Below are 12,203 nucleotides of genomic sequence, written 5' to 3' on the forward strand. Positions count from 1 at the left end.
GTCCAGTGACGCCTCTATGTCACAGGATGAGGCCGCTGAGGTGAATGAGCCAACCCCTTGTGATATAGAGGTCACTAATCCCATTTTTGAATCAACTCCCAACCATGATATTCAATTTAGCGAATGGCAGGACGTTTATACAATTATTAATTTTATACACTGAAACATCTGAGGGCTCGCAGTGGCAATGAATTAAGTTTTTGAAGAAAAACAGAAAATATTAGGTAATCTGTTAGTAACTAAAGTTCCTAACAGATTACTCTTGGTTCTGAGAGAAACCCTCGCAGAAGCTAGAGCCCTTTTATTTTTTGAGTGCCCTGTTTTGCGCCTCTCACGTGCGTTATTTTAAGCATGTTTTTGAAGTCGTCAGGTTTGCTGGGGACCAATTTTTCTTTGTTTTGGGGGTAATTTGGGGAACTCTTCTTGTACATTACATATTCTTCCGAACTTTTGACGCTTGATTCTTAATCGTTCTTGCACTGAAGCTATATAACATTATCAATAGGTTACACTGAAACATCTGAGGGCTCGCAGTGGCAATGAACCAAGTTTCTGAAGAAAAACAAAGAAAATATTAGGTAACCTGTTAGTAACTGAAGTTCCTAACAGATTACTCTTGGTTCTGAGAGATACCCTCGCAGAATCTAGAGCCTTTTTATTTTTTGAGTACCCTGTTTTGCGCCTCTTACCTCCGTTATTTTAAGCATGTTTTTGAAGTCGTCAGGTTTGTTGGCGACCAATTTTTTTTGTTTTTGGGGTAATTTCGGGAACTCTTTTCGTACATTACATATTCTTCCAAACTTTTGACACTTGACTCTTAATCTTTCTGAACTGAAGCTATATACAATTATTAACTTTATACACTGTAACATCTGAGGGCTCGCAGTGGCAATGAATCAAGTTTTTGAAGAAAAACAAAGAAAATATTAGGTAACCTGTTAGTAACTGAAGTTCCTAACAGATTACTCTTGGTTCTGAGAGATACCCTCGCAGAATCTAGAGCCTTTTTATTTTTTGAGTACCCTGTTTTGCGCCTCTTACCTCCGTTATTTTAAGCATGTTTTTGAAGTCGTCAGGTTTGTTGGCGACCAATTTTTTTTGTTTTTGGGGTAATTTCGGGAACTCTTTTCGTACATTACATATTCTTCCAAACTTTTGACACTTGACTCTTAATCTTTCTGAACTGAAGCTATATACAATTATTAATTTTATACACTGAAACATCTGTGGGCTCGCAGTGGCAATGAATAAAGTTTTTGAAGAAAAACAAAGAAAATATTAGGTAATCTGTTAGTAACTAAAGTTCCTAACAGATTACTCTTGGTTCTGAGAGAAACCCTCGCAGAAGCTAGAGCCCTTTTATTTTTTGAGTGCCCTGTTTTGCGCCTCTCACGTGCGTTATTTTAAGCATGTTTTTGAAGTCGTCAGGTTTGCTGGGGACCAATTTTTTTTGTTTTTGGGGTAATTTCGGGAACTCTTTTCGTACATTACATATTCTTCCGAACTTTTGACGCTTGATTCTTAATCGTTCTTGCACTGAAGCTATATACAATTATCAATAGGTTACACTGAAACATCTTAGGGCTCGCAGTGGCAATGAATCAAGTTTCTGAAGAAAAACAAAGAAAATATTAGGTAATCTGTTAGTAACTGAAGTTCCTAACAGATTACTCTTGGTTCTGAGAGATTCCCTCGCAGAATCTAGAGCCTTTTTATTTTTTGAGTACCCTGTTTTGCGCCTCCTACCTCCGTTATTTTAAGCATGTTTTTGAAGTCGTCAGGTTTGTTGGCGACCAATTTTTTTTGTTTTTGGGGTAATTTCGGGAACTCTTTTCGTACATTACATATTCTTCCAAACTTTTGACACTTGACTCTTAATCTTTCTGAACTGAAGCTATATACAATTATGAATTTTATACACTGAAACATCTGTGGGCTCGCAGTGGCAATGAATAAAGTTTTTTAAGAAAAACAAAGAAAATATTAGGTAATCTGTTAGTAACTAAAGTTCCTAACAGATTACTCTTGGTTCTGAGAGAAACCCTCGCAGAAGCTAGAGCCTTTTTATTTTTGAGTGCCCTGTTTTGCGCTTCTCACGTCCGTTATTTTAAGCATGTTTTTGAAGTCGTCAGGTTTGCTGGCGACCAATTTTTTTTGTTTTTGGGGTAATTTCGGGAACTCTTTTCGTACATTACATATTCTTCCAAACTTTTGACACTTGACTCTTAATCTTTCTGAACTGAAGCTATATACAATTATTAACTTTATACACTGTAACATCTGAGGGCTCGCAGTGGCAATGAATCAAGTTTTTGAAGAAAAACAAAGAAAATATTAGGTAACCTGTTAGTAACTAAAGTTCCTAACAGATTACTCTTGGTTCTGAGAGAAACCCTCGCCGAAGCTAGAGCCTTCTATTTTTTGAGTGCCCTGTTTTGCGCCTCCCACGTCCGTTATTTTAAGCATGTTTTTGAAGTCGTCAGGTTTGCTGGGGACCAATTTTTCTTTGTTTTTGGGGTAATTTTGGAACTCTTTTCGTACATTACATTTTCTTCCAAACTTTTGACACTTGATTCTCAATCTTTCGTGCACTGAAGCTAAATAAAATTATCAATAGATTACACTGAAACATCTGAGGGCTCGCAGTGGCAATGGATTAAGTTTCTGAAGAAAAACAAAGAAAATATTAGGTAATCTGTTAGTAACTAAAGTTCCTAACAGATTACTCTTGGTTCTGAGAGAAACCCTCGCAGAACCTAGAGCCTTTTTATTTTTTTGAAAGCCCTGTTTACGCCTCTCACGTCCGTTATTTTAAGCATGTTTTTGAAGTCGTCAGGTTTGCTGGGGACCAATTTTTCTTTGTTTTTGGGTTAATTTTGGAACTCTTTTCGTACAATATATATTCTTCCGAACTTTTGACGCTTGATTCTTAATCTTTCTTGCACTGAAGCTATATGAAATTATCAACAGATTATACACTGAAACATCTGAGGGCTCGCAGTGGCAAAAATTCAGTTTTTGAAGAAAAAACTTAAGAAAATTTTAGGTAATCTGTTAGTAACTAAAGTTTCTAACAGATTACTCTTAGTTCTGAGAGAAACCCTCGCAGAACCTAGAGCCTTTTTATTTTTTTGAAAGCCCTGTTTACGCCTCTCACGTCCGTTATTTTAAGCATGTTTTTGAAGTCATCAGGTTTGCTGGCGACCAATTTTTTTTGTTTTTGGGGTAATTTCGGGAACTCTTTTCGTACATTACATATTCTTCCAAACTTTTGACACTTGACTCTTAATCTTTCTGAACTGAAGCTATATACAATTATTAACTTTATACACTGTAACATCTGAGGGCTCGCAGTGGCAATGAATCAAGTTTTTGAAGAAAAACAAAGAAAATATTAGGTAACCTGTTAGTAACTGAAGTTCCTAACAGATTACTCTTGGTTCTGAGAGAAACCCTCGCCGAAGCTAGAGCCTTCTATTTTTTGAGTGCCCTGTTTTGCGCCTCCCACGTGCGTTATTTTAAGCATGTTTTTGAAGTCGTCAGGTTTTCTGGGGACCAATTTTTCATTGTTTTTGTGGTAATTTCGGGAACTCTTTTCGTACATTACATTTTCTTCCAAACTTTTGACACTTGATTCTCAATCTTTCGTGCACTGAAGCTAAATAAAATTATCAATAGATTACACTGAAACATCTGAGGGCTCGCAGTGGCAATGGATTAAGTTTCTGAAGAAAAACAAAGAAAATATTAGGTAATCTGTTAGTAACTAAAGTTCCTAACAGATTACTCTTGGTTCTGAGAGAAACCCTCGCAGAACCTAGAGCCTTTTTATTTTTTGAAAGCCCTGTTTACGCCTCTCACGTCCGTTATTTTAAGCATGTTTTTGAAGTCGTCAGGTTTGCTGGGGACCAATTTTTCTTTGTTTTTGGGGTAATTTTGGAACTCTTTTCGTACAATATATATTCTTCCGAACTTTTGACGCTTGATTCTTAATCTTTCTTGCACTGAAGCTATATGAAATTATCAACAGATTATACACTGAAACATCTGAGGGCTCGCAGTGGCAAAAACTTCAGTTTTTGAAGAAAAAACTTAAGAAAATTTTAGGTAATCTGTTAGTAACTAAAGTTTCTAACAGATTACTCTTAGTTCTGAGAGAAACCCTCGCAGAACCTAGAGCCTTTTTATTTTTTTGAAAGCCCTGTTTACGCCTCTCACGTCCGTTATTTTAAGCATGTTTTTGAAGTCATCAGGTTTGCTGGCGACCAATTTTTTTTGTTTTTGGGGTAATTTCGGGAACTCTTTTCGTACATTACATACTCTTCCAAACTTTTGACACTTGATTCTTAATCTTTCTTGCACTGAAGCTATATACAATTATCAATAGATTACACTGAATTATCTGAGGGCTCGCAGTGGCAATGGATTAAATTTCTGAAGAAAAAATCTGTTAGTAACTAAAGTTTCTAACAGATTACTCTTGGTTCTGAGAGAAACCCTCTCAGAACCTAGAGCCTTTTTATTTTTTTGAGTGCACTGTTTTGCGCCTCTCACTTGCATTATTTTAAGCATGTTTTTGATGTCGTCAGGTTTGCTGGGGACCAATTTTTCTTTGTTTTTGGGGTAATTTCGGGAACTCTTTTCAGAATTACATATTCTTCCAAACTTTTGACGCTTGATTCTTAATCTTTCTTGCACTGAAGCTATATACAATTATCAATAGATTACACTGAAACATCTGAGGGCTCGCAGTGGCAATGGATTAAATTTCTGAAGAAAAAACGAAGAAAATTTCAGGTAATCTGTTAGTAACTAAAGTTTCTAACAGATTACTCTTGGTTCTGAGAGAAAACCTCGCAGAAACTAGAGCCTTACTATTTTTTTGAGTGCTGTGTTTCGCATCTCTCACGTGCGTTATCTTAAGCATGTTTTTGAAGTCGTCAGGTTTGCTGGGGACCAATTTTTCTTTGTTTTTGGGGTAATTTTGGAACTCTTTTCGTACAATATATATTCTTCCGAACTTTTGACGCTTGATTCTTAATCTTTCTTGCACTGAAGCTATATGAAATTATCAACAGATTATACACTGAAACATCTGAGGGCTCGCAGTGGCAAAAACTTCAGTTTTTGAAGAAAAAACTTAAGAAAATTTTAGGTAATCTGTTAGTAACTAAAGTTTCTAACAGATTACTCTTAGTTCTGAGAGAAACCCTCGCAGAACCTAGAGCCTTTTTATTTTTTTGAAAGCCCTGTTTACGCCTCTCACGTCCGTTATTTTAAGCATGTTTTTGAAGTCATCAGGTTTGCTGGCGACCAATTTTTTTTGTTTTTGGGGTAATTTCGGGAACTCTTTTCGTACATTACATACTCTTCCAAACTTTTGACACTTGATTCTTAATCTTTCTTGCACTGAAGCTATATACAATTATCAATAGATTACACTGAATTATCTGAGGGCTCGCAGTGGCAATGGATTAAATTTCTGAAGAAAAAATCTGTTAGTAACTAAAGTTTCTAACAGATTACTCTTGGTTCTGAGAGAAACCCTCTCAGAACCTAGAGCCTTTTTATTTTTTTGAGTGCACTGTTTTGCGCCTCTCACTTGCATTATTTTAAGCATGTTTTTGATGTCGTCAGGTTTGCTGGGGACCAATTTTTCTTTGTTTTTGGGGTAATTTCGGGAACTCTTTTCAGAATTACATATTCTTCCAAACTTTTGACGCTTGATTCTTAATCTTTCTTGCACTGAAGCTATATACAATTATCAATAGATTACACTGAAACATCTGAGGGCTCGCAGTGGCAATGGATTAAATTTCTGAAGAAAAAACGAAGAAAATTTCAGGTAATCTGTTAGTAACTAAAGTTTCTAACAGATTACTCTTGGTTCTGAGAGAAAACCTCGCAGAAACTAGAGCCTTACTATTTTTTTGAGTGCTGTGTTTCGCATCTCTCACGTGCGTTATCTTAAGCATGTTTTTGAAGTCGTCAGGTTTGCTGGGGACCAACTTTTCTTTGTTTTGGGGGTAATTTCGGAAAATCTTTTCGTACATTACATATTCTTCCAAACTTTTGACGCTTGATTCTTAATCTTTCTTGCACTGAAGCTATATAAAATTATCAATAGATTACACTGAAACATCTGAGGGCTCGCAGTGGCAATGGATTAAATCTCTGAAGAGAACCAAAAATTTTAGGTAATCTGTAACTAAAATTTAACAGATTACTCTTGGTTCTGAGAGAAAACCTCGCACAACCTAGAGCCTTTTTATTTTTTGAGTGCCCTGTTTTGCGCCTCTCACGTGCATTATTTTAAGCATGTTTTTGAAGTCGTCAAGTTTGCTGGGGACCAATTTTTCTTTGTTTTTGGGGTAATTTCGTGAACTCTTTTCGTACATTACATATTCTTCCAAACTTTTGACGCTTGATTCTTAATCTTTCTTGCACTGAAGCTATATACAATTATAAAATAGATTACACTGAAACATCTGAGGGCTCGCAGTGGCAATGGATCAAAATTTCAGAAGAAAATACAAAGAAAATTTCAGGTAATCTGCTAGTAACTAAAGTTTCTAACAGATTACTCTTGGTTCTGAGAAACAACCTCGCAGAAACTAGAGCCTTTTTTTGTTTTTTGAAAGCCCTGTTTACGCCTCTCACGTCCGTTATTTTAAGCATGTTTTTGAAGTCGTCAGGTTTGCTGGGGACCAATTTTTCTTTGTTTTTGGGGTAATTTCGGGAACTCTTTTCAGAATTACATATTCTTCCAAACTTTTGACGCTTGATTCTTAATCTTTCTTGCACTGAAGCTATATACAATTATCAATAGATTACACTGAAACATCTGAGGGCTCGCAGTGGCAATGGATTAAATTTCTGAAGAAAAAACGAAGAAAATTTCAGGTAATCTGTTAGTAACTAAAGTTTCTAACAGATTACTCTTGGTTCTGAGAGAAAACCTCGCAGAAACTAGAGCCTTACTATTTTTTTGAGTGCTGTGTTTCGCATCTCTCACGTGCGTTATCTTAAGCATGTTTTTGAAGTCGTCAGGTTTGCTGGGGACCAACTTTTCTTTGTTTTGGGGGTAATTTCGGAAAATCTTTTCGTACATTACATATTCTTCCAAACTTTTGACGCTTGATTCTTAATCTTTCTTGCACTGAAGCTATATAAAATTATCAATAGATTACACTGAAACATCTGAGGGCTCGCAGTGGCAATGGATTAAATCTCTGAAGAGAACCAAAAATTTTAGGTAATCTGTAACTAAAATTTAACAGATTACTCTTGGTTCTGAGAGAAAACCTCGCACAACCTAGAGCCTTTTTATTTTTTGAGTGCCCTGTTTTGCGCCTCTCACGTGCATTATTTTAAGCATGTTTTTGAAGTCGTCAAGTTTGCTGGGGACCAATTTTTCTTTGTTTTTGGGGTAATTTCGTGAACTCTTTTCGTACATTACATATTCTTCCAAACTTTTGACGCTTGATTCTTAATCTTTCTTGCACTGAAGCTATATACAATTATAAAATAGATTACACTGAAACATCTGAGGGCTCGCAGTGGCAATGGATCAAAATTTCAGAAGAAAATACAAAGAAAATTTCAGGTAATCTGCTAGTAACTAAAGTTTCTAACAGATTACTCTTGGTTCTGAGAAACAACCTCGCAGAAACTAGAGCCTTTTTATTTTTTTGAGTGCTCTGTTTCGCGTCTCTCACGTGCGTTATCTTAAGCATGTTTTTGAAGTCGTCAGGTTTGCTGGGGACCAATTTTTCTTTGTTTTTGGGGTAATTTCGGAAACTCTTTTCGTACATTACATACTCTTCCAAAATTTTGACGCTTGATTCTTAATCTTTCTTGCACTGAAGCTATATACAATTATCAATAGATTACACTGAAACATCTGAGGGCTCGCAGTGGCAATGGATTAAATTTCTGAAGAAAAAACGAAGAAAATTTCAGGTAATCTGTTAGTAACTAAAGTTTCTAACAGATTACTCTTGGTTCTGAGAGAAAAACTCGCAGAAACTAGAGCCTTACTATTTTTTTGAGTGCTGTGTTTCGCATCTCTCACGTGCGTTATCTTAAGCATGTTTTTGAAGTCGTCAGGTTTGCTGGGGACCAACTTTTCTTTGTTTTGGGGGTAATTTCGGAAAATCTTTTCGTACATTACATATTCTTCCAAACTTTTGACGCTTGATTCTTAATCTTTCTTGCACTGAAGCTATATAAAATTATCAATAGATTACACTGAAACATCTGAGGGCTCGCAGTGGCAATGGATTAAATCTCTGAAGAGAACCAAAAATTTTAGGTAATCTGTAACTAAAATTTAACAGATTACTCTTGGTTCTGAGAGAAAACCTCGCACAACCTAGAGCCTTTTTATTTTTTGAGTGCCCTGTTTTGCGCCTCTCACGTGCATTATTTTAAGCATGTTTTTGAAGTCGTCAAGTTTGCTGGGGACCAATTTTTCTTTGTTTTTGGGGTAATTTCGTGAACTCTTTTCGTACATTACATACTCTTCCAAAATTTTGACGCTTGATTCTTAATCTTTCTTGCACTGAAGCTATATACAATTATCAATAGATTACACTGAATTATCTGAGGGCTCGCAGTGGCAATGGATTAAATTTCTGAAGAAAAAATCTGTTAGTAACTAAAGTTTCTAACAGATTACTCTTGGTTCTGAGAGAAACCCTCTCAGAACCTAGAGCCTTTTTATTTTTTTGAGTGCACTGTTTTGCGCCTCTCACTTGCATTATTTTAAGCATGTTTTTGATGTCGTCAGGTTTGCTGGGGACCAATTTTTCTTTGTTTTTGGGGTAATTTCGGGAACTCTTTTCAGAATTACATATTCTTCCAAACTTTTGACACTTGATTCTTAATCTTTCTTGCACTGAAGCTATATACAATTATAAAATAGATTACACTGAAACATCTGAGGGCTCGCAGTGGCAATGGATCAAAATTTCAGAAGAAAATACAAAGAAAATTTCAGTTAATCTGTTAGTAACTAAAGTTTCTAACAGATTACTCTTGGTTCTGAGAAACAACCTCGCAGAAACTAGAGCCTTTTTATTTTTTTGAGTGCTCTGTTTCGCGTCTCTCACGTGCGTTATCTTAAGCATGTTTTTGAAGTCATCAGGTTTGCTGGGGACCAATTTTTCTTTGTTTTTGGGGTAATTTCGGAAACTCTTTTCGTACATTACATACTCTTCCAAAATTTTGACGCTTGATTCTTAATCTTTCTTGCACTGAAGCTATATACAATTATCAATAGATTACACTGAAACATCTGAGGGCTCGCAGTGGCAATGGATTAAATTTCTGAAGAAAAAACGAAGAAAATTTCAGGTAATCTGTTAGTAACTAAAGTTTCTAACAGATTACTCTTGGTTCTGAGAGAAAACCTCGCAGAAACTAGAGCCTTACTATTTTTTTGAGTGCTGTGTTTCGCATCTCTCACGTGCGTTATCTTAAGCATGTTTTTGAAGTCGTCAGGTTTGCTGGGGACCAACTTTTCTTTGTTTTGGGGGTAATTTCGGAAAATCTTTTCGTACATTACATATTCTTCCAAACTTTTGACGCTTGATTCTTAATCTTTCTTGCACTGAAGCTATATAAAATTATCAATAGATTACACTGAAACATCTGAGGGCTCGCAGTGGCAATGGATTAAATCTCTGAAGAGAACCAAAAATTTTAGGTAATCTGTAACTAAAATTTAACAGATTACTCTTGGTTCTGAGAGAGAACCTCGCACGACCTAGAGCCTTTTTTTTGAGTGCCCTGTTTTGCGCCTCTCACGTGCATTATTTTAAGCATGTTTTTGAAGTCGTCAAGTTTGCTGGGGACCAATTTTTCTTTGTTTTTGGGGTAATTTCGTAAACTCTTTTCGTACATTACATACTCTTCCAAAATTTTGACGCTTGATTCTTAATCTTTCTTGCACTGAAGCTATATACAATTATTAATAGATTACACTGAAACATCTGAGGGCTCGCAGTGGCATTGGATCAAAATTTCAGAAGAAAAAACAAAGAAAATTTCAGGTAATCTGTTAGTAACTAAAGTTTCTAACAGATTACTCTTGGTTCTGAGAGACAACCTCGCAGAAACTAGAGCCTTTTTTATTTTTTTGAGTGCTCTGTTTCGCGTCTCTCACGTGCGTTATCTTAAGCATGTTTTTGAAGTCGTCAGGTTTGCTGCGTCCAATTTTTCTTTGTTTTTGGGGTAATTTCGGAAACTCTTTTCGTACATTACATACTCTTCCAAAATTTTGAGGCTTGATTCTTAATCTTTCTTGCACTGAAGCTATATACAATTATCAATAGATTACACTGAAACATCTGAGGGCTCGCAGTGGCAATGGATTAAATTTCTGAAGAAAAAACAAAGAAAATTTCAGGTAATCTGTTAGTAACTAAAGTTTCTAACAGATTACTCTTGGTTCTGAGAAAACCTCGCAGAAACTAGAGCCTTTTTATTTTTTTAAGTGCTGTGTTTCGCGTCTCCCACGTGCGTTATCTTAAGCATGTTTTTGAAGTCGTCAGGTTTGCTGGGGACCAATTTTTCTTTGTTTTTGGGGTAATTTTGGAAAATCTTTTCGTACATTGCATATTCTTCCAAACTTTTGACGCTTGATTCTTAATCTTTCTTGCACTGAAGCTATATAAAATTATCAAAAGATTACACTGAAACATCTGAGGGCTCGCAGTGGCAATAAATTAAGTTTTTGAAGAAAAAAATTAAGAAAATTTTAGGTTATCTGTTAGTAACTAAAGTTTCTAACAGATTACTCTTGGTTCTTAGAGAAACCCTTGAAGAACCTAGAGCCTTTTCATTTTTAGTGCACTGTTCTGCACCTCTCACGAGCGTTATTTTAAGCATGTTTTTGAAGTCGTCAGGTTTGCTGGGGACCAATTTTTCTTTGTTTTTGGGGTACTTTCGGAAACTCTTTTCGTACATTACATATTCTTCCAAGCATTTGACGCTTGATTCTTAATCTTTTTTGTACTGAAGCTATATACAATTATAAATCGATTACACTGAAACATCTGAGGGCTCGCAGTGGCAATAAATTAAGTTTTTGAAGAAAAAAATTAAGAAAATTTTAGGTTATCTGTTAGTAACTAAAGTTTCTAACAGATTACTCTTGGTTCTTAGAGAAACCCTCGAAGAACCTAGAGCCTTTTCATTTTTTAGTGCACTGTTCTGCACCTCTCACGAGCGTTATTTTAAGCATGTTTTTGAAGTCGTCAGGTTTGCTGGGGACAATTTTTTGGTTTTTGTGGTAATTTCGGGAACTCTTTTCGTACATTACATATTCTTCCAAACTTTTGACGCTTGATTCTTAATCTTTCTTGCACTGAAGCTATATACAATTATAAATAGATTACACTGAAACATCTGAGGGCTCGCAGTGGCAATGGATTAAATCTCTGAAGAAAAACAAAAACTTTAGGTAATCTGTAACTAAAGTTTCTAACAGATTACTCTTGGTTCTGAGAGAAAACGTCGCACAACCTAGAGCCTTTTTATTTTTTTGAGTGCCCTGTTTTGCGCCTCTCACGTGCGTTATTTTAAGCATGTTTTTGAAGTCGTCAGGTTTAATGGGGACCAATTTTTCTTTGTTTTTGGGGTAATTTCGGGAACTCTTTTCGTACATTACATATTCTTCCAAATTTTGACGCTTGATTCTTAATCTTTCTTGCACTGAAGCTATATACAATCATAAATAGATTACACTGAAACATCTGAGGGCTCGCAGTGGCAATAAATTAAGTTTTTGAAGAAAAAAATTAAGAAAATTTTAGGTAATCTGTTACTAACTAAAGTTTCTAACAGATTACTCTTGGTTCTGAGAGAAAACGTCGCACAACCTAGAGCCTTTTCATTTTTTTGAGTGCCCTGTTTTGCGCCTCTCACGTGCGTTATTTTAAGCATTGTTTTGAAGTCGTCAGGTTTAATGGGGACCAATTTTTCTTTGTTTTTGGGGTAATTTCGGGAACTCTTATCGTACATTACATATTCGTCCAATTTTTTGACGCTTGATTCTTAATCTTTCTTGCACTGAAGCTATACGCAATTATCAATAGATTACACTGAAACATCTGAGGGCTCGCAGTGGCAATGGATTAAATCTCTGAAAAAAACAAAGAAAATTTTAGGTAATCTGTAACTAAAGTTTCTAACAGATT

The 12,203-nt window shown here is 35.8% G+C and overlaps 1 protein-coding gene across 2 annotated transcripts in view; it reads right to left on the reverse strand.

Moving 5' to 3' along the window:
• Positions 1-12,203, reverse strand: part of LOC142341701 (gamma-secretase subunit Aph-1-like) — a 288,252-nt gene that overhangs the window by 92,006 nt on the left and 184,043 nt on the right. The window lies entirely within an intron of this gene.

This window comes from Convolutriloba macropyga, chromosome 6 (genome assembly GCF_964194025.1).
Source record: "Convolutriloba macropyga chromosome 6, txConMacr16.3, whole genome shotgun sequence".
In the NCBI taxonomy this organism is placed as follows: Eukaryota; Metazoa; Xenacoelomorpha; order Acoela; family Convolutidae; genus Convolutriloba; species Convolutriloba macropyga.